The sequence below is a fragment of the Nilaparvata lugens genome, chromosome Y, assembly GCF_014356525.2.
Source record: "Nilaparvata lugens isolate BPH chromosome Y, ASM1435652v1, whole genome shotgun sequence".
In the NCBI taxonomy this organism is placed as follows: Eukaryota; Metazoa; Arthropoda; class Insecta; order Hemiptera; family Delphacidae; genus Nilaparvata; species Nilaparvata lugens.
Window position 1 is genome coordinate 9,998,682 of NC_052519.1, and position 25,022 is coordinate 10,023,703.

Below are 25,022 nucleotides of genomic sequence, written 5' to 3' on the forward strand. Positions count from 1 at the left end.
TCTTTGTGTAATATTCAGTAAATTTCTTCTATGAAGCATATCTTAACCAATCTTGTCCATAGTCATTTAAATTTGTATTTTTTCTGAAATAATATTAGAAGTTGAAATAGTAGCTTATTTTCCTAATCTTTATTTGTTGATAAAACTTAACTTTTCTAAAATCTATCCATTGTAGTGTAAATAATTGTTTGCTTGCGGTATATTTTTTCATCATGTATTACATATTTTAATCATGTCTATTTTTTTTTAGGTATCATATTAGGTAATTAGGTTTTTCAGAGCAATTATGTCCCATGTTCTCATCTTTCATTGCATATTGTGCCATAAGCCATATGTAATTAGGTTATAGTTTTCTTCTGGGCTTTTAACCCATTTTGCATTTTATTTTTTCTTTGCTGTCCAATACTTTGGATTTTTGGTAGACAAGTAGGTGTGATTCTTTTAGAGGTGTGGGCGTGAACCACATACGGCTGGACTCGATTATCTGACCTACTTGTTTGCGATATAAAAACCTTATGACTGCAACAACAAATGTTTGTAAAACCTTTTGCATACTTTTGTTTTTGTGGTCCGATACTAGAGTCTGCTATCACATTGCCTTACAGACATCTAGGAACTTTCCACCCAGTCACAATAGTCAACATATTTTTTCCTTCACCAGTTGTTTTTGTGGGAGTGATAGCTCACAATTATAACAAATTAGAGTCATACTTGGAATTTACAAAATTCCATAGTAGTATATTTTATTAAATATACTTCCTCATGAAAGTTCAGTACTGACATATAGGATAGGCTCTAATTAATCTTTCTCTTCTTTGTATTGTTTTAGGGAATTTATTTACCCAGTTTTCTATTTCTCTTTTTTGTATTTTTTAGGGAACTTATTTACCCAGTATTCATCTTGATCATCTTTGTATTATAATCTTGAAATGTTTGTACTTATTATACAGTCTTTAAATTTTAAATTATTTTAAAAAAATAAATGGTTCAATTTAAAACGTTTTGTTATATTATTAATTGAAATAAGTTTTTTGTGATTGATATCTTTTTCAAAATTTTTAAATTTGTTTGTTCTATAATTTTGATATGATTGATTATCGTTTGAAATGGATGCTGGAGTGTATGTAGAATTTTTAGTGGGGTTTGTTGATTAGAATTTTGCTGGTATGTGATTGTTTTTTGAGATGGAAACCCATTATTGCCTAAAGAAGGAATAACAGAGGTTATGACTTAGAGAGGCAGTAATGAGATAATATTTTTTGTGTTGATTACTTATGTTGATTGCCATAGATGCAAAATAATGATTAATAATGTTGATTGCCATAGATGCAGATTACTTATGAATATTGTTTGCCTTTGAAGCAAAATATTATTGATGTTTTGAATGGTTTCTTGTTTAATGATTGATAGTAAAGTTTTGTCATGAAATGTAGTTTGTGTTCAGAACATTGAAGAGTCGAAATAAACTATAGTATCCAACAAACGATGATTAACAATATTAAATAATTTGCTTTTTATACAATTTTTGAAAACAAAATTAAAACTAAATAACTTTGAAACCCTGAATGATAAATCATAAATGTGAAATGAACATGCTATAAATGAAATGTTATATTAAATGATAATGAAATGCAGATATATTATGAAATGATTGTGAATAGAAGATCAATTGTTTGAAATATGTATTGAAATTATTTATTTTTGTTGTGATAATCTGATGTTTTTTTTACAATTTTGATAATGATACAGGGTGTTATGAAATTATATTTCTATTTTGAAGAATGGATTAAAATTTGATATTTGAACAGTGAATAGATGAAAATGAATGATTTTTTTTTTTAATTTATCATTGATATGTCCATATTTCACAATTTATGTATTGCTGACTGTATAATAAGATGTTAACAAATTTCAATTTCATAAATACTTAAAAATAATTTTCATGTGTATTAGATTGTATGGATAGCCTAATCAAGTTTTTCTTCTTAGTTTATAAGCATTTTAAGACAACAGGTACAGCACAGACATTAACATTGAAATAGTTATCATGTGAATCTCGAAATCAGCAACAAGTGAATGCCATGAAGAGTGTTAAGAACATTTGGGTGATTTTCAAACTAGTGTGACATGACTACGCCAATATCTACGCCTAAATCTACGCTGCGGCCTACACCAATAACTACGCCAATGTCAACACCAATATCAACACCAATAACTACGCCAAAATCTACGCCGATGCCTGCGCCGAAGCCAATATCTGCGCCAATGCTGATGCCAAAATCTGTGCCAATGCTGATGCCTACACTAATACCTACAACAATATCAACACTAATAACTACGCCAAAATGCCAAAATCTGCGCCAATACTGCACCAATGCCAATAGCTACGCCAATGCCTGCGCCTGTGCTGATGCCAACGCCAATATCTACGCCGATGCCTGCGCCGAAGCCAATATCTGCGTCAATGCTGATGCCAAAATCTGTGCCAATGCTGATGCCAACACCAAAATCAACGCCGATGCCTGTGCTGATGTCAATGCCTGCGCCAATGCCAATAGCTACGCCAATGCCAAAATCTGCGCCAATGCCTGCGCCAATGCCAATGCCTGCGCCAATGCCAATATCAACGCCGATGCCAAAGCCGACACCAAAGCATACGCCAATAGCAATGCCAATGCTTATTGCTGACTCTGTATCTCAAACTTCAACACTACTGCATTACCTGGAGGTAATTGCCATCCATGTTCACATTCACAACTTTGAATTCAGAAGAACAGTCACAGTATCATGAAAGAATTGATTCAAAAAATCCTCTCCTAAATTATTCCTGTATGCAGAACTCTAAACCTTGAAAGCTGAAAATATCAAAAACCAAACCTTACCTAAATTAATCCTCACCTAAATTAATCCTGTATGCAGCGTCTATCTCTTTTCCAAAAAACGAATTACATTGTCATTTCAAGCCTGAAATGTACATTGTATAATTACAAATATGATACAAAATTTATGTGACTCTGTATTGAATTTGGAATGCAGCCGTCTACTACAAACATGAAGCAATGCTAACTGAGATGTCACCTGTATCGAGTTTGGAATGCAGCCGTCTACTACAAACATGAAGCAATGCTAACTGAGATGTCACCTGTATCGAGTTTGATATGCATCAGTCGACTACAAGTATCAGCTCAACACTACGTGCATCCAGATCAGCCCAACACTTAACGTCATCACATTGGAGTCACACTTAACTGAAAATCATACTGAGTGCCTTAACGGACTGTTTTCCAAAATGTGCATCAATAAAATCAACCGCGTCAATAGTGAAAGAAATGAACATTTTTTGATTTATTGAAATTTTATGTGAAAATCAAATGTAACAATTCATCAATTCATTTAAAAAAAAAAAAAATAATAATAATTTTTTATTCAACATACTAAATTTTTTTATGCAATAAAAATTGAATTTTTCTATCTATTAATTTATGTGCAATTTCAAAAAAAAACTATTCTTTACATATTAAACTTTCTGTTGAGATATTTTTCTTTAAATTATAAAGCTAAATCAAAAGTAATATTGATATTCTATATTTTGAAATATTGTTTGGAAACATATAACAAACGCTATTGATGAATTTTTATAATAATTTTCAATTATAGGGTGACATGTATTGTTTTTCTAGAAAAAATTGTTACTGTTCTCAAATTAAATTTCAACAATTTTCATTAGGGTCAATGTAAATTTTTTCTTTAATTTTCAAACAGTAAAATTTTTTTATGTCAAGAGGGGGGTATTTGTAATATTACATTTTTCTTCTCACATTGGAATCGAATCTTCAATTCGAGATCTATGGAACTTTATAGTAAATGTCAGAGTTATCAATAGACGGACAAATTTTTTGACGGAGAATTTATTATCGTAAATGTTTGTTCCATTGTTCCATGGTGTCACCGAGGCAGGGTTAACAAATTACTAGATAAATAGTTCATTTAAATCGAGATATATATAAAAATTTAAAATAACATTTTCAAAATAAAGTTTTATTGAGAACAGATGTAGAATGTGAATTCTAACCTTGTGAGTTATAATTTTTTGGTGACGTGTCTGTAAAAATCGATACTGAACTAGGCGTTTCTCATTCATAGGCAATAGATCCATTCACAGTTTATCAAGAATCTATTTCATTGGAGCCGACAACTATCCTTAGGTTGATAGGTGTTAAATGCTATTCCAACCGTTTGAGGAAAAATTGGTAGCACGGCACTTTTCAGGCAAGGTTGAATTAGGGACTCCTCACCAGTAAAAGCTATATGAGTATTAAAAATTATTATTATTATAGATTACTGTAACACATATGACATGTACAAAGTGTATTCAAACAGGCGAACTAATTCTAATAATCATTGTTGATATAACTATATATTGCTAGAATAAACAGGTTCTGTTATGGTACCTACTTTAAAAAACACATAGCCTATTTTAAAATGGATAAATATCTATTAATTATAAAAGGTAACTAGTACCCTTGTGATATTCCAGAATGAAACATGATTAGTTTCGACTTGTTCAATAAGGACTCTCTTGACAATGACATAATTAGAAACTGCATGCTCATGCTTATTTTGAATATTTTAGGGTAGGCCTACTAGTTATTTTCTATAATTAAACATTAAAGTTGCCCTATCAAAATTAATACTCTATTAGGGTATTAATTAGAACTAGAGTAGCCATCCAAACTCCTTATTTACTATAATGTTCTAAAAGCTTATTAATTTTAATCAAAGCCTTGGAAATATAGCCTAGAAGGTAGAATTGGAAGTCATTATATTTGATGTGGCTTGGAACATAATATTTTCAACTTTTGCTTGAGTTATTTTTCATATTCAAAGAATTATTACCCCTTCAATGCAGTACATAAGTACTATTACTTAATTCTTAATGCAATACATAATTGTGATACCCTATTTTATATCCAATTCAAGTCTAATATTTAACTACACGTTACCTCTAGCATTTGCTAGTCAGCAATGTTAAATAATGTTATTATTTCCAAAAAAAGTAAAGCCTTACAGAACCAATAAAGTTGTTAATAAGAGTTCGATGCTGTTGAGTTGAATATAATTTTAAAAATCCCTCAAGTATAAACCATCAAAACTCATTTTATTAGCTTCATGTCACTTGCTGTTTTATTCAAAACTACCTGAATTGAAGCAGTTTGCAGGAGCGATCAGAAGAAGAAGATATATTATGAATAACATGAAATAAAAACATCAGATGTACTGAAAAAATGAATATTTTTCTTAGATTAGTCCATCTCTTTCTTCTGTAGGCTACTACATCATACATGAATCATATCCATGGAATATTATTCATAGTTGATTTTCTTTGTCATCCTCTACTTCTGGCTGGTACACCTCTAGGCCTGAAATCAAAAAGTTATTGATCATTATTTATTATTCATTATAAAAAAAAACTTTGCAAAGTGAATTCTGAAATTGATTGTTTGTAATCTGTATAAGTTTTTAATTATATTTCTTGGAAAGAAATCCCCCAATAATGACAAAGTAATATTATATGAGAAATTCCAATAAACCAACAATCAGTTGAATTATTATTGGCATCAATCTGTAAGTTGTGTAATTCTGAATGATTGATTGAATAAATAAATAAATCTCCATGCAGGAATTGGGATTAATCAGTGTGCCCCAAGGTCGAAAGAACTTGTTGGTGAACAACATATTTTTGGATACCATGAACAATTCATTTATTTCTGTGGTCAGTAGGCCTACTTCTCAACCGTTTGGTTTACTAAACTCTTCCAAAATGTACTGCATGAAGTAATTATTAGTTCTACATTCAGAGAAACAAGTTTAATGAAACAAATGGGAATAATCAATAAATTAATTGCTTAATCTGAAATGATGATTATCTACAACATTATAAGTAGAACTAAGTGATTTGAAAATAAATACCAAACTGTAAATACATAAATCTCTCAAAATAATGCAGGTATTTCATGAATTCAATCATAAATTTTAAAAGGTGGAATCACTGTCATTAAAGCTATTATTCAGTGTTTTCTACCAGCACTTGCTGAGTGAATTTTTGAAGTCATCTATTCATAGTTCTAATGTATGGTCATTCATAAAGTTCAAAATTCACTCAAGATCAAGATGGACAGTTGAGAAGATTGTTTTAAAAACAATGTATTCACTTATCATTCAGGGAATAGAGCTGTTCATAATATTTGGGATTCCTTCCATAAAGAAATAATTTATGTAACAAAATCTAATAATGTGATAACATTTTAACATCAAATTATGTATTTAATGTTATCACATTACTAGATTCTGTTATATAAATTATTTCTTTATGGAAGGAATCCCAAATATTATGAACAGCTCTATTCCCTGAATGATAAGTGAATACATTGTTTTTTAAACACTCTTCTCAACTGTCCATCTTGATCTCATGTGGTTTCACGTTGTTTTGAAATATTGTATACTGTAAGCTATTAATGATTTCAAAATTCAGTCAGTTTTTTAATTATTTTAGTCACATACCATAGCTTTATGTCTTACTAATTGAATAACTAACATCAGATCGATAATAAAACATCGAAGTGGATAAACTTTTTAAAAAAATGTGAAACTGTATAAAATGACATCACCTATATAAAGTTTGAAAATTGAGTGGAATTTTATCTTACCTAACTTATTCTTATTCTAACTATGGGTTCCAATGACTTTTTCCATCCTGGTCAACAAAAAAGAATTCATATGAATTTCCTTTCGAGCACATTCTCTTCAATATTTTGTTTGTAAATGGTACCTGAAAAAAGAAACATATTTAATCTTTCAACATATATCCATTTTGGAGATAAAGTGAAGTTAATCATCAATGATAATACATAGTTTGGACTTTGAATAAATTAGAAGTGAACTGGGCCTCAATAAACTATTTACATAGTGTATAGTATACTATAGCCTACTTACATTAGGCTATATACTATGGCCTACTTACAAGTATATAGCCTACTTACATTTGTAGCACATAACAGAAAACACTTTAAAGTTTTATAATATAAATTAAAACAGGAGACACATGACATGGATAGATTAAAAACACTGAAAAACTTACATTACACACTCTCTGCTCAGTCGAGAAAAGGGACACAGTTCCTCGAAAATTTCCGATTCTAATGTAAGTTTTTCAGTGTTTTTAATCCATCTATGTTGTGTGTCTCCTGTTTTAATTTATACTATTTACATTGATATACCTGAGATCACGCAATATATTGATCAATAGAGCATGAATAAGTGTTTCAAATACATTACTATTTTAGTTTTAAATGAGTTTGGTAGCAATGGTCAACCAGAAAAATAGTACCTATTTCATCTTTTTTCAATGGCAGTCTTTCAATATTCAATTACACTGACTCTGATCAAGTTATTTCTATAACAATCTATGTAATTTTGTTTCCAAGTGAATTTAAATTAATAAAAGAAGATTAATTTATGGATAGGTACCAAAGACAAAGTAAATGTTCTCATAGTCAGGTTAGTTTTGTTATTGTATTGATAAACTATGGGTTGAAATATTTTGAGGTGCAACAATGATAATGGAATTTTAGGACTTAGAATGTAATGAAATACTTCAAAGTCAAATGATGATGTTATTTTCAATAAATCGGTTTGTGAAAACTACTAGCTGCATTATAAAAAATGTATTTTGTGATTAGGCCAACTCAATGAAAGTGTAAAAGATTGTTAGCATGAAATGCTATCTTATCTTATCATGTAAAATTCAAAATGTTATCTTGGTTGAATAATGTTTTGAATCTGATCTTTTCATGTTAATTTAATCAAGCAAGCTTGAATGAGTTTAAATCTAAATAGTTGATTAGATTTCTCTCTTTCTTGTGATAATTCTCTACCATACACAAACTGGCTAGTCTAGGCTTTACATTATTATTAAATACTAGAAGTTATACTTCAAATAAATAAATAAAAATTCGTCAACTTCTAACTTCTTGAAAAACGAAAAAGATAGCAATTTAGACCTAGAGACTAGGTTATTAAAGTAGACTAAAGTTACTCAGGTAGTACTAAAGTAGACTACCTGAATAAAAATTGTAAACATGCTGGTAGGCTACTTATAAAAATTATATTAAATTTTCATTTATTTATTTATTTTAGTTTATTTTCAACGGTACACACCAATTAATTGTGTACGGTAGATCTAGCCTACTTTATTATGAGAAATTTAAGTCTACTTACTTGAATCCTCTATCACATCAGCAATTTTTAACCATTTTCTATTTTTCAAATAGGTAATTCGTTGTGCAGGTCTGGAAAGTACAAAACTTTGAACTGTCGCATCAAATTTATAACGAATTTTACACCTTGCGGTTGTAAATCCATTTTCAATTTCTCTTGTAGAAATTATAAGAATAAAGAAACCAATGGAAATATTTTATACCTCAATTTTCTACTACAAATTAATTTCACAGTATAATAGTAGCAATCCGAAATCTGACAACCAACAGCAAAATAATATATCAAAACAAACCATCCAAAAATTAAAGATTGAGGTTAAAAAGAACATGGCGTCTGATCCAGAGAAAGATTCTTCTGCCGGTGTCACGTGATCAGAGCAGAAAAATATTTCGAAGCTGTCTGTTCCTGTCGACAGAATCCCGATATTAGTTCTTTTTCGACAAAACGGTTCACGAGCAGTGATCGGTTGAAGCAAAATAGCATTGTGATGATAGGCCATAAAATGAACGGCGAAATGAACGACAGTTCGTCTCTGATTTGAACAGTTCTTTTTTTCTGCTCAACTTTCTGCCGATGGGTGAACACTACCATAAGAACAAATGTTAATTTAAAGTGAATTCTGTCGTCTGCCCGTTACGAAAACACACCTTTACGAAAACACGATTAACGGGCAGAAGCAGAATCGATTGCAGCGCACCCAAGCGGGCAGAAACAGTAACATTCAAAGAACTAGTTCTTTGACATGAATTTTGCTTTATGTGTTATGGGTAATGAACTTTTTGGGTTGTCCAAAAGGTAATTCTAAAATGATTATTGGATATTTAATTCAGTAAAGTGAATAAATTGCTTTTTATAACTCAGATAACTATTCCACAATTATTAGTCACTTCAATTATGCTAAATTTTATGCTTTATAGGCATGTCAATCAAAGAGTTAACTTTTCATTTCCTATGCTTGAAATTTGTAAGGGTGAATTATTTGAAGTAACTGATTGTATTTCATTATTAATAAGATATTATTTTATTAACTAGAATCATTCCATTATTAATAATATATATTATTATTATTATTATTATTTTATTAACTAGAATCAATTGCTTTCAGAGTCAATGCATGTTCTTTGAATCACATCGTGTATAGGTAGGCCTACCTACAATGAGTACCGTATTCAACTTCAAAGGCCTATAGCGGCCTATTGAAGCTCTATCGAAAAAAAAATCAAATTAATAAATTAGTGCTTTTGGCATTTTTGGAATCTACGGATTATATTACACCAAGAGAAATAAATATTGTGAACGTTTTTTAGGCAATTTTATTTTAGTCCCCTTTTTGATCATTGGATAGGTACGGTCCCGGCTGATATATCCAGTAAAAGCTATACGAATATTAAAAATTATTATTATAGATTACTGTAACACATTTATGACATGTACAAAGTGTATTCAAACAGGCGAACTAATTCTAATAATTATTGTTCATATAACTATATATTGCTAGAATAAACAGGTTCTGTTATGGTACTTTAAAAAACACATAGCCTATTTTGAAATGGATAAATATCTCTTAATTATAGAAGGTAACTAGTACCCTTGTGATATTCCAAAATGAAACATTATTAGTTTCGACTTGTTCAATAAGGACTCTCTTGACAATGACATAATTAGAAACTGCATGCTCATGCTTATTTTGAATATTTTAGGGTAGGCCTACTAGTTATTTTCTATAATTATTAAACATTAAAGTTGCCCTATTAAAATTAATACTTTATTAGGGTATTAATTAGAACTAGAGTAGCCATTCAAACTCCTTATTTACTACAATGCTCTAAAAGCTTATTTATTTTAATCAAAGCCTTGGAAATATAGCCTAGAAGGTAGAATTGAAAGTGATTATATTTGATGTGGCTTGGAACATAATATTATCAACTTTTGCTTGAGTTATTTTTCATATTCAAAGAATTATTACCCCTTCAATGCAGTACATAAGTACTATTACTTAATTCTTAATGCAATACATAATTATTGTGATACCCTATTTTATATCCAATTCAAGTCTATTATTTAACTACACGTTACCTCTAGCATTTGCTAGTCAGCAATGTTAAATAATGTTATTATTTCCAAAAAAAGTAGAAGCCTTACAGAACCAATAAAGTTGTTAATAAGAGTTCGATGCTGTTGAGTTGAATATAATTTTAAAAATCCCTCAAGTATAAACCATCAAAACTCATTTTATTAGCTTCATGTCACTTGCTGTTTTATTCAAAACTACCTGAATTGAAGCAGTTTGCAGGAGCGATCAGAAGAAGAAGATATTATTATGAATAACATGAAATAAAAACATCAAGATGTACTGAAAAAATGAATATATTTCTTAGATTAGTCCATCTCTTTCTTCTGTAGGCTACTACATCATACATGAATCATATCCATGGAATATTATTCATAGTTGATTTTCTTCGTCATCCTCTACTTCTGGCTGGTACACCTCTAGGCCTGAAATCAAAAAGTTATTGATAATTATTTATTATTCATTATAAAAAAAACTTTGCAAAGTGAATTCTGAAATTGATTGTTTGTAATCTGTATAAGTTTTTAATTATATTTCTTGGGAAGAAATCCCCCAATAATGACAAAGTAATATTATATGAGAAATTCCAATAAACCAACAATCAGTTGAATTATTATTGGCATCAATCTGTAAGTTGTGTAATTCTGAATGATTGATTGAATAAATAAATAAATCTCCATGCAGGAATTGGGATTAATCAGTGTGCCCCAAGGTCAAAAGAACTTGTTGGTGAACAACATATTTTTGGATACCATGAACAATTCATTTATTTCTGTGGTCAGTAGGCCTACTTCTCAACCGTTTGGTTTACTAAACTCTTCCAAAATGTACTGCATGAAGTAATTATTAGTTCTACATTCAGAGAAACAAGTTTAATGAAACAAATGGGAATAATCAATAAATTAATTGCTTAATCTGAAATGATGATTATCTACAACATTATAAGTAGAACTAAGTGATTTGAAAATAAATACCAAACTGTAAATACATAAATCTCTCAAAATAATGCAGGTATTTCATGAATTCAATCATAAATTTTAAAAGGTGGAATCACTGTCATTAAAGCTATTATTCAGTGTTTTCTACCAGCACTTGCTGAGTGAATTTTTGAAGTCATCTATTCATAGTTCTAATGTATGGTCATTCATAAAGTTCAAAATTCACTCAAGATCAAGATGGACAGTTGAGAAGATTGTTTTAAAAACAATGTATTCACTTATCATTCAGGGAATAGAGCTGTTCATAATATTGGGATTCCTTCCATAAAGAAATAATTTATGTAACAAAATCTAATAATGTGATAACATTTTAACATCAAATTATGTATTTAATGTTATCACATTATTAGATTCTGTTACATAAATTATTTCTTTATGGAAGGAATCCCAAATATTATGAACAGCTCTATTCCCTGAATGATAAGTGAATACATTGTTTTTTAAACACTCTTCTCAACTGTCCATCTTGATCTCATGTGGTTTCACGTTGTTTTGAAATATTGTATACTGTAAGCTATTAATGATTTCAAAATTCAGTCAGTTTTTAAATTATTTTAGTCACATACCATAGCTTTATGTCTTACTAATTGAATAACTAACATCAGATCGATAATAAAACATCGAAGTGGATAAACTTTTTAAAAAATGTGAAACTGTATAAAATGACATCGCCTATATAAAGTTTAAAAAATGAGTGGAATTTTATCTTACCTAACTTATTCTTATTCTAACTATGGGTTCCAATGACTTTTTCCATCCTGGTCAACAAAAAAGAATTCATATGAATTTCCTTTCGAGCACATTCTCTTCAATATTTTGTTTGTAAATGGTACCTGAAAAAAGAAACATATTTAATCTTTCAACATATATCCATTTTGGAGATAAAGTGAAGTTAATCATCAATGATAATACATAGTTTGGACTTTGAATAAATTAGAAGTGAACTGGGCCTCAATAAACTATTTACATAGTGTATAGTATACTATAGCCTACTTACATTAGACTATATACTATAGCCTACTTACAAGTATATAGCCTACTTACATTTGTAGCACATAACAGAAAACACTTTAAAGTTTTATAATATAAATTAAAACAGGAGACACACGACATGGATAGATTAAAAACACTAAAAACTTACATTACACACTCTCTGCTCAGTCGAGAAAAGGGACACAGTTCCTCGAAAATTTCCGATTCTAATGTAAGTTTTTCAGTGTTTTTAATCCATCTATGTTGTGTGTCTCCTGTTTTAATTTATACTATTTACATTGATATACCTGAGATCACGCAATATATTGATCAATAGAGCATGAATAAGTGTTTCAAATACATTACTATTTTAGTTTTAAATGAGTTTGGTAGCAATGGTCAACCAGAAAAATAGTACCTATTTCATCTTTTTTCAATGGCAGTCTTTCAATATTCAATTACACTGACTCTGATCAAGTTATTTCTATAACAATCTATGTAATTTTGTTTCCAAGTGAATTTAAATTAACTAAAAGAAGATTAATTTATGGATATGTACCAAAGACAAAGTAAATGTTCTCATAGTCAGGTTAGTTTTGTTATTGTATTGATAAACTATGGGTTTACAATATTTTGAGGTGCAACAATGATAATGGAATTTTAGGACTTAGATTGTAATGAAATACTTCAAAGTCAAATGATGATGTTATTTTCAATAAATCGGTTTGTGAAAACTACTAGCTGCATTATAAAAAATGTATTTTGTGATTAGGCCAACTCAATGAAAGTGTAAAAGATTGTTAGCATGAAATGCTATCTTATCTTATCTTGTAAAATTCAAAATGTTATCTTGGTTGAATAATGTTTTGAATCTGATCTTTTCATGTTAACTTAATCAAGCAAGCTTGAATGAGTTTAAATCTAAATAGTTGATTAGATTTCTCTCTTTCTTGTGATAATTCTCTACCATACACAAACTGGCTAGTCTAGGCTTTACAATATTATTAAATACTAGAAGTTATACTTCAAATAAATAAATAAACATTCGTCAGCTTCTAACTTCTTGAAAAATGAAAAAGATAGCAATTTAGACCTAGAGACTAGGTTATTAAAGGCCTACTAAAGTAGACTACCTGAATAAAAATTGTAAACATGCTGGTAGGCTACTTATAAAAATTATATTAAATTGTGTACGGTAGATCTAGCCTACTTTATTATGAGAAATTTAAGTCTACTTACTTGAATCCTCTATCACATCAGCAATTTTTAACCATATTCTATTTTTCAAATAGGTAATTCGTTGTGCAGGTCTGGAAAGTACAAAACTTTGAACTGTCGCATCAAATTTATAACGAATTTCACGCCTTTCTGTTGTAAATCCATTTTCAATTTCTCTTGTAAAAATTATAAGAATAAAGAAACCAATGGAAATATTTTATATTTCAATTTTCTACTACAAATTAATTTCACAGTATAATAGTAGCAATCCGAAATCTGACAACCAACAGCAAAATAATATATCAAAACAAACCATCCAAAAATTAAAGATTGAGGTTGAAAAGAACATGGCGTCTGATCCAGAGAAAGATTATTCTGCCGGTGTCACGTGATCAGAGCAGAAAAATATTTCGAAGCTGTCTGTTCCCGTCGACAGAATCCCGAAATTAGTTCTTTTTTGACAAAACGGTTCACGAGCTGCAGTGATCGGTCGAAGCAAAATAGCATTGTGATGATAGGCCTTAAAATGAACGGCGAAATGAACGACAGTTCGTCTCTGATTTGAACAGTTCTTTTTTTCTGCTCAACTTTCTGCCGATGGGTGAACACTCCCATAAGAACAAATGTTAATTTAAAGTGAATTCTGTCGTCTGCCCGTTACGAAAACACACCTTTAGGGCATTAAGGACCGGTTTCCGAGCTCGAGATTTAGTTAAGCTCTATACTTTAAACAGCTGGAGTTGGAAAATTTGCTTGCCAAAATGGGACATAGTCCACGTTCAAATTAAATTTTCCAAAAACTAGAAAGCCGGTCAAGTTTTAATTGTGATTAATTCCACGAGAACCAATCAGAGAAGCCGTCTCATCAAAATGTCTTCTCTGATTGGTTCTCGTGAAATTAAACACGGTTAAAATTTAACCGGATTTTGTGCAACCAGGCTGTAAATACAGTGTTTTGCTGTAAATGCGGAACACACATCAAGAGAAAAGCAAAACTGTCAACTTGAATCTTGGACCTCGCTTTGCTCGGTCAATGAATAATATTTTATAGTCTCATTATTTCTTTGATCAGAAGTACCTATATGATGTATATCGCGATATTGGAGTATGAAGGGTTTCACTAAAATTACTATTGCCCAGGTCAGTAAAATAATTGAAAACGTGAATCTTTTGCTTTGATTGTTTTCTATTATAAATATGGCAACAGGAATTTATTTTGGTTGTTTCTCCATAAAAGTTTTTTATTGATACTACTAGTCTATATATCAATAATATTTTTTATTGATTATTAAATACTATTTATATATCATTAAATATTATTTATTACCCCGTCACATTATATTATGATGAAGTGGGGTATCATTTTTTTAAGAATGTGCAAAAACATTACGGTAGGCCAAAAACTTTTTTCTGATTATTACTTTTGTGAGATAATGGAATAAGTAGGTAATCAATAATATTAAATATAAATAAAAATACAGAAATTGAGTTATTTTAAACGAATAAGTTTTTCAAAAATTAATATTCTTTTGAGAAAAATTCTCTATTCAAAAATACCATGAAGAAAATATCCATGTACATTTACTGAATCATTGCTCGTACTGTATATGTCCAACTACATTTTCTATTTCACTTGTGGCTTCAGATCCATTGTGCATTATGATCACTTGACCTAAGTTTGCAGGTTAAATAATGAAAAAATGAATTCTTTATCTGACATTGCAATTGGATTATAGTAATGTTGTTTATCCAAGTTGATAAACATTTGGGAAATATTTTGAAAAGATATTAGGGAAATATTTTGGGACTGTGACATGATACACACCACACACCTGAAAATAAACTATTCATTATTTTTTGAATTTTCTAAATATTATTATTACTGTATTTTTGTTTTGTAGTTTTTATTCATTTTTATAATGAAACTTTTTCTGAATGTTTCTTTCAAATTTTGATGATTGTAATTTCACACTACTTTGCAAGAATTCATTAGAAGTAAAATGATGACATGCTGAACTTCTGAAAGCAAACTATTTCTTTTTTTCAATTCTTTATATTATTATTGTATACAATTTTTGTTTTGTCGTTTATATTATGAGAATCTCACTACATGTTTCTTACAAATTTTGATGATTGTAATTTTACATACTGCATTGACTTATTGATTTAATAAAAAAATATGAACATCTGAAAACAAACTACCGTATTTCCTTCTTTGAATTTTTATATTATTGCATATAATTTTTGTTCTGTCGTTTCTATTATGAGACTCTTCATAAATTTGTTTCTTACAAATTTTGATGATTGTAATTTTATGCCTTGGTATTTGAATATTACTCAAGAGAAAATACAAAATCTATCTGATTGTTTTTCATACTACATTTTTACTTATTTTTGAAGGAAAAAATATATATCTATTATTCTGATTTTAATTTTATATATCATTGACTTATTCCTGAAAATAAAATGAAAATGTATTAAGTTATGCTGAATTTATATTTTCCAGCTCATGATCTTGGTACCTGATCTGATTTCCCAATAGTAAACCGTTCCTAAACTCGTTATGTCCAAATTACAGTTCCAAAATCCATCAATCCAAACTATTTTTCTATTTTCTCACAAAACTCGTGTCACTTGATTTTCTATAGAAGTGTGGAAATTTATTTCATGAATAAACTCCTATGGATGTGTTGTCCAACGTTCAGAGAAATTATAATTCAGAAGACAAGTATAAACTATATCCATAGATTCATATCATTTCACATCTTTTCCGAAAAATAAAATTATCACGCATCTGAAACAAACAGAAATTATAATTCAGAGGACAAGTATAAACTATATCCATAGATTCATATCATTATTTTACTGACCTGGGCAATAGTAATTTTAGTGAAACCCTTCATACTCCAATATCGCGATATACATCATCTACTTCTGATCAAAGAAATAATGAGACTATAAAATATTATTCATTGACCGAGCAAAGCGAGGTCCAAGATTCAAGTTGACAGTTTTGCTTTTCTCTTGATGTGTGTTCCGCATTTACAGCGAAACACTGTATTTACAGCCTGGTTGCACAAAATCCGGTTAAATTTTAACCGTGATTAATTTCACGAGAACCAATCAGAGAAGACCTTTTTGATGAGACGGCTTCTCTGATTGGTTCTCGTGGAATTAATCACAATTAAAACTTGACCGGCTTTCTAGTTTTTGGAAAATTTAATTTGAACGTGGACTATGTCCCATTTTGGCAAGCAAATTTTCCAACTCCAGCTGTTTAAAGTATAGAACTTAACTAAATCTCGAGCTCGGAAACCGGTCCTTAATGCCCTTAGGCATTAAAAACCAATTTGCAAAAATAGACGAAATACAGCTGACTCAATTTGTGTTTTCTTCAGGATAATAATATTATGAGAGTAGAAGAATTTTCTCCATACTCCAATATTACCTACTTGCTTTCTTTGTAAGGGCTACTCGTATTTATATAATATTGAATGTAATTTATAATCCAGCTGACAGTTGATTTGTTTTTTAATAGAATAACTAGTGACCCCTGGGTTATAGAACTCGCTCATGAACTGTTGTATTGATCTCTGAAATCCGCAATTTGTAATTATACCCTGATTTAATGAGAATTATTATGGAAACAGTTAAATATCTCTTTTACAAGTAGTATGATATGACTTTAGGTTCCATGGGGATCCTATTCCAATTGAAAAAAAACTACTTTCTATCGCTTCAAAACTATACTCATCCAACTTCATTTTTCAAATAGGAACGTGGTGTATGATACATGATTTCGATACAGAATTTAAAAAGAAAATTAATGACAAAACCTGCACATATATCTGAAAACGTTTCAATGATCTCAACATTAAAGATAATACTAATAATTAATTGATCGAGCGAAGTGAGGTCTAAGATTCAAGTCGACGGTTTGGCATTTCTCTTAATGTTTATATATATTGCGCATTTACGGCGAAACGCGGTAATAGATTTTCATGAAATTTGACAGGTATATTTATGTTCCTTTTTAAATTGCGCGTCGACGTATATACAAGGTTTTTTGGAAATTTTACATTTCAAGGATAAAATAAAAGGAAAAAGGAGCCTCCTTCAGTGAAAATCAGACTATAGAATTTTTCATCATAAATCAGCTGTCGAGTTGACTATAAATTGCATGCCATGACGCATGCAATTCAATATCTCTATGTAACTTGGTAAAAAATTAGCATCTGTGTAGACTATAATTGCATGCCTCATTGAATACAATTTTTATGCACTATTAATAATAGGATGCAAAGAACTTATAACAGCTCGTCTGGGCGCCTAGATGTCTTCTGGTTTTCTCGCGCTAAATTCTGGAAAGCGTTATATGTTAATTAAATCTTGTGTAAGCATGATCTTATCAAATAATAAATAGTTAGTGTATCAGTGTGGATTTGCTTATGGTTTGGGACGTCGTTATGACTGCGCGAGGTCTACTGTTCACAGAACTACTAGTGATACAAAAATGAAATATATGGGTACCTACATTGAATAATCGAGTGTTAGTAAACACTAATAGTAGCTCTACTCACAATTTTAACACTGAACAAAAAAAATTGTCATAGAAAATTTGTCAATGTCATAGCAACTGCTATCACAATTAGTATTATCAATTACGCGTATTTACCCAGTCAATAGACAGGCAGACAGACGTTAACATTAATATAGAACTTATAAATGAAATAATTATGTTGAGTATTATTCAGCTGAAATCATGTGTCGGCGCATAAAGGACAGTCAGTGTGATACCAGCCTGCCAAATAGCATCAGCTTTTTTAAATGAATTGAAAAATTACATGAATAGCATCTAATTAATTCCAGCTGACTGAATGATAAAAAAATCGAAACAAATTTTTCTTCTTAAGCACTTTCAATGTTATTTGTATATCCTGAAAAAGGACGATGGAGTTAGGTCCGTCGCAAAGTAGTCCCACGTTAATCCACGAAAAGTAACCCACGCTGTGGAATGTTTTTTAATTTGAGCACATGTTTCTTAATAGTCTTTAAAATGAACAATTGTCTTATAGTGAACAGATTGGAATTTTGAAACAATGTGACACTTGGGAAATCTCTCGGATACCTCATTATTGTTTTGATAACTAACTTTTGTAAAACAAATAGAGGTTTTAAAGTTGAATCAAAAGTTCCTCCCCATATAGAATTACCATACTGAACTAAGGATTGGAATAGAGCAAAATAAACAGATTTTAGTAATTTTAGACTCAAAATACTTCTAAGCATGTACATTTTTAAATTGACCACCCTTAATTTTCTACAAAGGTAGCTAATCTGAGGTGACCAGCGTAGATGCTTATCAACAAAAATACCAAGATACTTGTAATTGTTTACACTCTCAATAACCTCATTGCAAGAATCACATGGATACCTGTTACAAGCATTATTCAAACAAAGCCTGTTCATATCTAGATCTCCTCTTGTTGTTGGACTGAAGGTCATACATTTTGTTTTACCAAGATTTAGTCTCAAATAATTACATTTTAGCCACTGAGAAACCTTATAGTAACCCACTTTTGTTTGCTTGATAACATCTTCCCAGGAACCTTCTTGGAAGATAAGTGCTGTGTCATCAGCAAAACAAATTGTCTTAGACCCAACTGAGTCCAGTACACTAGGCAGGTTATTAACATAGATCAAAAATAAAACTGGTCCCAATACAGTCCCTTGAGGTAGACCCCATGTCACATCTCTAATCTCACTATTACTACCACCACAGCTAACGATTTGGCTTCTACCCCTTAGATAACTTTCAAAGAAATCTAACTCTATTCCTTGAATACCAATATTAGATAGTTTCTGGATCATTTTATCATGTGGTACTGTGTCAAAAGCCTTGGCCAGGTCCAGAAACATTACCAAGGTTTTTTTATTTGTTTTGAAACCATTGTATATTGTCTCAGTTAAGGACTCCAATGCATCCTCTGTGCTTCTACCCTGTTGGAAACCAAACTGCCTCTTATCAAGGATTTTATTAACATCTAGATATTCAACTAATCTTTTCTTTACCAATTTTTCGAAAATTTTAGAAATAGAACTTAGCAAGCTAATTGGTCTATAATTTTGAGGTATTTCTTTACTCCCCCCCTTGTGTAAAGGAATAACTTTTGCATGCTTGAAATGCAAGGGAAAGTATCCAGATGAAAAACAACAATTGAAAATTTCTGAAAGAGGTTTAGAGATTGTGTCAGTTAATAGTTTTAGCACGCTGTTGGATATGTTATCCCATCCAGGTGCCTTATTATCATTCAAACTTTTGATTACTTCCTTGATTTCTGTTTCAGTAACAAAATTGAAATTAAATGCATTTTCAATATCTATTGTTTGTTCCAAATATTGATCTTCATTCTGTCCATGTATATCAATTTCCTGCGCTTGATTTATACCTACATTCACAAAATAGTCATTCAAAGCATTAAGATCTTGATTTACATGTAATTGTGAATTCTTATTTACCCCAATAATTGCTTGATTTATCACAGACCATATCTTCTTAGGGTCACCTTGAGCTTTATTTATTTCTGATTGATAATATAAATCTTTTGCTTTTCTAATTAGATCTACTATTCTATTTCTGTAAGACAGGAATTTCCTTCTCAGCTCTACATTAAATGGTTCATTTTTCAATCTTTTATATAATCTATCTCTTATAGTTATGGACTTTAGAATTCCATTGGACATCCAAGGTTTCAAATGTTTTTTAGTTAAATTAACCTTTTTAATAACTGTTGCTCTACTGATGCACGTTTTTACATTATTTACAAATTCATTTACTAATGTTTCAATACTTCTATTCGCGTCAATCTCCCAATTCATTAAAGCACTCTCCTCTAACAACTTTTCTTTATTAACATTCCTCACTTCAATAAACTTACATGGCTTACTAGATCGAGAACAAACATCTTTTTTAATTGATGCGTGAAGAGCAGTCGCATAATGATCAGTAATTGACATTTCTAATACAGCAGTTTTTAATGAGTCATTATGTTTGGATTTAGAAAAAATATGGTCTAAACAAGTATTTGAAGCAGGACGAGTTTTTCTATTGACAAAGGACTCAAACCCATGCGAACTCATAATAGACAAATAATCATGCGTTTTTTTAGAGTTACATAACAAATCAATATTTACATCACCTATCACTAATGAATAATCAAAATTAAAGCATGAACCATTCATATAATTATCAAGTTGTTCTATAAATAAAGGTATACTTGTACTAGGAGATCTATAAACGGATGTTACTAAATATTTATTATTTTTAGTTTGCAGCTCAACAGCTAAGAAAGGATATTCGTTTGGACTATCAATTTTTTTCGAGGAAATACTATTAGCTACATACATGACAATTCCATCTGAACGATTCAAGGAGTTACTTTTTATATATAAATTATAGCCATTAATGTTTAACAGTGATTTTTCTTCTTCAGAAGTCCAGGTTTCAGTAAAAATTAGAACCTCAAATTTTGTTCTCATGCTGTTCAAAATAATGAGAATTTGATCAAAATTTCTTTTCAAACTTCTTATATTTAAACTAAAAATATTCAATTCATAATTAAGGGGCTGGATATAGTTCAAGTATTCATCGGTACTTTCACATTCCCTAACACTGTTAATACTATCTACAAATTGCGTGAGATCATTCATAATAAATGTTTAATCAAACCTGTAGCAACACTTTATTCCTCTCCGTTGATAACTTTTTTCAGATGGTCCAGTCCCTTGACTTTGAATACAGGTGAGCCCTCCGACTTCTTAGCGCACATTTGTGAACCACGAAACCAGACGAATTTCCAATCATTTTCCCTAGCTAACTCACGAGCGGCTTTCAGTTCTTTAGCACTCTTGGCAGTCAGCTGATTCATTAGCCTGAAGTGTCCGTTCGGCAGGTTTCTGTTGATTTTTTTCACGTCGATTCCGGGGCTGCTCCTATCTTCTCTGCTTATGGTTTGGAAAGCCGTCATCCATTTGTCCCTCATACTCCTTCTCACGAACCTGACGACAATCATCGGTGTAGTCTCTCGGTTCATGGATGGCAGTCTGTGAGCGACGCTGATTTCGTTTGATGAAAAATCAGACACTTGGAGAGCACTGGCTACGCCTTGTAGGATTTCGTCCATGTTTTCGTTCTTTGTTGCAGGTATACCGGTTAATAATAAATTTTCCCTCCTGGTATATTCTTCTAATATTTCATTTCTCTTAGAAAGAAATTTCACTTCTTCTTTCAATTTTTGGTTTTCAGTGATTAATTGTTCATTAGCTTTTTTGATTTCTCCGATATCCGATTTGAAACTATCAAAACTATCCGAAACAAATTTTACTGAGTGAGTTAGTTCCCCTAATTGTTGATCAATATCTTTTTTCAACGATTTTGAAAACTGTTCAAATAAAACAGTCATTTTTCGCATTAAAACATCACTTTCCATTTCACTCTCTTCTTGTCCTGGTGACACAGACACCTGTTTACAAGCACTGCACTTCCATTTATTCCGATTATCCTTTGAAAGTTTTTTGAAGTTCTTTTCGGTTAAATAGTGGCAGATGTAATGACATTTTTGTTTACACGAAGCACAAATTATTGAGTCTTCATCACTGAAATTGCCGAGGCAAACGTTGCAGTTATTCATATTTCAAACGTATCTATAATATGCGAGCTAAACAGAATACGAGTTTGATGAGTAGACGGTCACGATAAACAAGTCAGTACACTCAATAATAGATAAGCTGCAAACAATAGTACAATTCACTCCTTGTCACCACAAACACGTCCGCTCGTCACCGCTGCTCGACTAAGACTGATTTGAGACTAATTTGTGACATTAATTGCATCAAAATTGTATTCCAAGAGCAGTATATCACGACTTATACAAGATGCTAACATTTATTATCATGAATGCAAAGTGGATGCCGGTTCAGTGGTGAATGCCAAGAATGGCTTCTCCAAAACTTGAAAGTAGACTATAAAACTTGAATACTAGGGACATTATGACAAATGCTCTATGTTTAATCTACAAACATCATATAATCCACTGATGATGATGTCTGTTGCTATGCTATACTTGTTAAATTGAATAACATTTTGTCCAAATGCTCTTTGTGGGTGGAGTTAACTTTATTGTATATAAGAGTACTAAATCTTATTATATTGAAGTTGCCAATCTTTATTATATTAAAGCCACATAAACAAGAAATTCACAGCCAATACGGCTGATTGTCACGGACAAACAACCTCGAAATCAATTAGGGAACGTACTGGAGGCTATGGGAAAACCTCCAAATCACGAAAATTTCACCTCCTGGCCCCCTAGAGACCACCAAATTTTTTCGACATTTGAAATCAGCATCGCACAGAAAATTCGATAAAAGCTATTTTGTTCAGCCCCCGGAGATAAGCCTATAGCCATAGTTCAATTTCAACCGAATTCAAATGGGGACCCGGGAAATTGAGTTTTCATCGAAAATTTGAAGTTTTCCCAAATACGAAAAATTCCCAGCCAAAACTATAAGATCGCTGTGAAAACTGAATACCAAATCTGTTGCATACTACACTGGAGGCTACGGGAAAACCTCCAGACCTTCCAAATTTTTCCCCCCGGCACCCCTGTACTCGCCCAAATATTTGGGACACATTTAAATTTGTTTCCCACAAAAATTTATTTCAAGCTTTTTTGTTCAGCTCGCCAAGTTAAGTTAATAGCCATAGCTAAATTTCAACCAAATTCAAATTGAGTTTTCATCGAAAACTGTGTGTGTGTGAGATCTTTGTAACGTGTCGCGCCTTTCCTGGCATCATTCCAAGTTGTTTACTGACCAGCAGCTGTGCTTCTACCCTGTTGGAAACCAAACTGCCTCTTATCAAGGATTTTATTAACATCTAGATATTCAACTAATCTTTTCTTTACCAATTTTTCGAAAATTTTAGAAATAGAACTTAGCAAGCTAATTGGTCTATAATTTTGAGGTATTTCTTTACTCCCCCCCTTGTGTAAAGGAATAACTTTTGCATGCTTGAAATGCAAGGGAAAGTATCCAGATGAAAAACAACAATTGAAAATTTCTGAAAGAGGTTTAGAGATTGTGTCAGTTAATAGTTTTAGCACGCTGTTGGATATGTTATCCCATCCAGGTGCCTTATTATCATTCAAACTTTTGATTACTTCCTTGATTTCTGTTTCAGTAACAAAATTGAAATTAAATGCATTTTCAATATCTATTGTTTGTTCCAAATATTGATCTTCATTCTGTCCATGTATATCAATTTCCTGCGCTTGATTTATACCTACATTCACAAAATAGTCATTCAAAGCATTAAGATCTTGATTTACATGTAATTGTGAATTCTTATTTACCCCAATAATTGCTTGATTTATCACAGACCATATCTTCTTAGGGTCACCTTGAGCTTTATTTATTTCTGATTGATAATATAAATCTTTTGCTTTTCTAATTAGATCTACTATTCTATTTCTGTAAGACAGGAATTTCCTTCTCAGCTCTACATTAAATGGTTCATTTTTCAATCTTTTATATAATCTATCTCTTATAGTTATGGACTTTAGAATTCCATTGGACATCCAAGGTTTCAAATGTTTTTTAGTTAAATTAACCTTTTTAATAACTGTTGCTCTACTGATGCACGTTTTTACATTATTTACAAATTCATTTACTAATGTTTCAATACTTCTATTCGCGTCAATCTCCCAATTCATTAAAGCACTCTCCTCTAACAACTTTTCTTTATTAACATTCCTCACTTCAATAAACTTACATGGCTTACTAGATCGAGAACAAACATCTTTTTAATTGATGCGTGAAGAGCAGTCGCATAATGATCAGTAATTGACATTTCTAATACAGCAGTTTTTAATGAGTCATTATGTTTGGATTTAGAAAAAATATGGTCTAAACAAGTATTTGAAGCAGGACGAGTTTTTCTATTGACAAAGGACTCAAACCCATGCGAACTCATAATAGACAAATAATCATGCGTTTTTTTAGAGTTACATAACAAATCAATATTTACATCACCTATCACTAATGAATAATCAAAATTAAAGCATGAACCATTCATATAATTATCAAGTTGTTCTATAAATAAAGGTATACTTGTACTAGGAGATCTATAAACGGATGTTACTAAATATTTATTATTTTTAGTTTGCAGCTCAACAGCTAAGAAAGGATATTCGTTTGGACTATCAATTTTTTCGAGGAAATACTATTAGCTACATACATGACAATTCCATCTGAACGATTCAAGGAGTTACTTTTTATATATAAATTATAGCCATTAATGTTTAACAGTGATTTTTCTTCTTCAGAAGTCCAGGTTTCAGTAAAAATTAGAACCTCAAATTTTGTTCTCATGCTGTTCAAAATAATGAGAATTTGATCAAAATTTCTTTTCAAACTTCTTATATTTA

General features: G+C 30.8%; 1 long non-coding RNA gene across 1 annotated transcript; it reads right to left on the reverse strand.

The window, feature by feature from the left end:
* Positions 1–5,361: 5,361 nt before the first annotated feature.
* Positions 5,362–8,400, reverse strand: LOC120355295. Its single transcript, XR_005573500.1, has 3 exons — positions 8,278–8,400; positions 6,708–6,829; positions 5,362–5,420 (listed from the first exon to the last, which is right to left on the reverse strand). It is a non-coding gene; the product is annotated as an uncharacterized LOC120355295 (long non-coding RNA).
* Positions 8,401–25,022: the final 16,622 nt, after the last annotated feature.